Source organism: Crinia signifera, unplaced genomic scaffold (assembly GCF_055691185.1).
Source record: "Crinia signifera unplaced genomic scaffold, ASM5569118v1 HAP2_SCAFFOLD_247, whole genome shotgun sequence".
Taxonomy (NCBI): Eukaryota; Metazoa; Chordata; class Amphibia; order Anura; family Myobatrachidae; genus Crinia; species Crinia signifera.
In genome coordinates this window covers 123,365-126,113 of record NW_028142140.1, presented here as the reverse complement: position 1 = coordinate 126,113, position 2,749 = coordinate 123,365, and positions in this window count along the sequence as shown.

Sequence of the window (2,749 nt, the reverse complement as noted above, 5' to 3'; positions counted from 1 at the left end):
CTGCTAGCACTCTCGCACACCTAGGGATCAGGTGGCCCGCACCACCTGCTAGAACTGTGGCCCACCTAGGGATCAAGTGGCCCGTGCCACCTGCTAGCACTCTGGCCCACCAAGGAATCAGGTGCCCAGCACCACCTGCTAGCACTCTGGCCCGCCTAGGGATTAAGTGGCCCGTGCCACCTGCTAGCACTCTGGCCCACCTAAGGATCAAGTGGCCCGCGCCACATGCTAGCACTCTCGCACACCTAGGGATCAGGTGGCCCACACCACCTGCTAGCGCTCTGGCCCGCCTAGGGATCATTTCGCTCGTGCCACCTGCTAGTGCTAGGGATCAAGTGGCCTGTGTTACCTGCTAGCACTCTCGCCCACCTAGGGATCAAGTGGCCCATGCCACCTGCTAGCGCTATGGCCCGCCTAGGGATCAGGTGCCCCTCACCATCTGCTAGCGCTCTGGCCCACCTAGGGATCAAGTGGCCTGCACCACCTGCTAGCACTCCCGCACACCTAGGGATCAGGTGGCCCGCACCACCTGCTAGCGCTGTGGCCCACCTAGGGATCAAGTGGCCCGTGCCACCTGCTAGAGCTCTGGCCCACCTAGGGATCAAGTCGCTCCTGCCACCTGCTAGCGCTAGGGATCAAGTGGCCTGTGTCACCTGCTAGCACTCTCGCCCACCTAGGGATCAAGTGGCCCATGCGACCTGCTAGCGCTATGGCCCGCCTAGGGATCAGGTGCCCAGCACCACCTGCTAGCACTCTGGCCCGCCTAGGGATCAAGTGGCCCGCACCACCTGCTAGCGCTGTGGCCCGCCTAGGGATCAAGTGGCCCATGCCACCTGCTAGAGCTCTGGCCCGCCTAGGGATCAATTCGCTCGTGCCACCTGCTAGTGCTAGGGATCAAGTGGCCTGTGTCACCTGCTAGCACTCTCGCCCACCTAGGGATCAAGTGGCCCATGCCACCTGCTAGCGCTATGGCCCGCCTAGGGATCAGGTGCCCCTCACCACCTGCTAGCGCTCTGGCCCACCTAGGGATCAAGTGGCCCGCGCCACCTTCTAGCACTCCCGCACACCTAGGGATCAGGTGGCCCGCACCACCTGCTAGCGCTGTGGCCCACCTAGGGATCAAGTGGCCCGTGCCACCTGCTAGAGCTCTGGCCCACCTAGGGATCAAGTCGCTCCTGCCACCTGCTAGCGCTATGGATCAAGTGGCCTGTGTCACCTGCTAGCACTCTCGCCCACCTAGGGATCAAGTGGCCCATGCGACCTGCTAGCGCTATGGCCCGCCTAGGGATCAGGTGCCCAGCACCACCTGCTAGCACTCTGGCCCGCCTAGGGATCAAGTGGCCCGTGCCACCTGCTAGCAATCTGGCCCACCTAGGGATCAAGTGGCCCGCGCCACATGCTAGCGCTGTGGCCCACCTAGGGATCAAGTGGCCCATGCCACCTGCTAGAGATCTGGCTCGCCTAGGGATCAATTAGCTCGTGCCACCTGCTAGTGCTAGGGATCAAGTGGCCTGTGTCACCTGCTAGCACTCTCGCCCACCTAGGGATCAAGTGGCCCATGCGATCTGCTAGCGCTATGGCCCACATAGGGATCAGGTGCCCCTCTCCACCTGCTAGCGCTCTGGCCCACCTAGGGATCAAGTGGCCCGCGCCACCTGCTAGCACTCCCGCACACCTAGGGATCAGGTGGCCCGCACCACCTGCTAGCGCTGTGGCCCACCTAGGGATCAAGTGGCTCGCACCACCTGCTAGCACTCTGGCCTGCCTAGGGATCAGGTGCCCATCGCCACCTGCTAGCACTCTAGGCCACCTAGGCATCAAGTGGCCCATGCCACCTGCTAGCGCTATGGCCCACCTAGGGATCAGGTGCCCAGCACCACCTGCTAGCACTCTGGCCCGCCTAGGGATCAAGTGGACCGCACCACCTGCTAGCGCTGTGGCCCGCCTAGGGATCAAGTGGCCCATGCCACCTGCTAGAGCTCTGGCCCGCCTAGGGATCAATTCGCTCGTGCCACCTGCTAGTGCTAGGGATCAAGTGGCCTGTGTCACCTGCTAGCACTCTCGCCCACCTAGGGATCAAGTGGCCCATGCCACCTGCTAGCGCTATGGCCCGCCTAGAGATCAGGTGCCCCTCACCACCTGCTAGCGCTCTGGCCCACCTAGGGATCAAGTGGCCCGCGCCACCTGCTAGCACTCCCGCACACCTAGGGATCAGGTGGCCCGCACCACCTGCTAGCGCTGTGGCCCACCTAGGGATCAAGTGGCCCGTGCCACCTGCTAGAGCTCTGGCCCACCTAGGGATCAAGTCGCTCCTGCCACCTGCTAGCGCTATGGATCAAGTTGCCTGTGTCACCTGCTAGCACTCTCGCCCACCTAGGGATCAAGTGGCCCATGCGACCTGCTAGCGCTATGGCCCGCCTAGGGATCAGGTGCCCAGCACCACCTGCTAGCACTCTGGCCCGCCTAGGGATCAAGTGGCCCGTGCCACCTGCTAGCACTCTGGCCCACCTAGGGATCAAGTGGCCCGCGCCACATTCTAGCGCTATGGCCCGCCTAGGGATCAGGTGCCCAGCACCACCTGCTAGCACTCTGGCCCGCCTAGGGATCAAGTGGACCGCACCACCTGCTAGCGCTGTGGCCCGCCTAGGGATCAAGTGGCCCATGCCACCTGCTAGAGCTCTGGCCCGCCTAGGGATCAATTCGCTCGTGCCACCTGCTAGTGCTAGGGATCAAGTGGCCTGTGTCACCT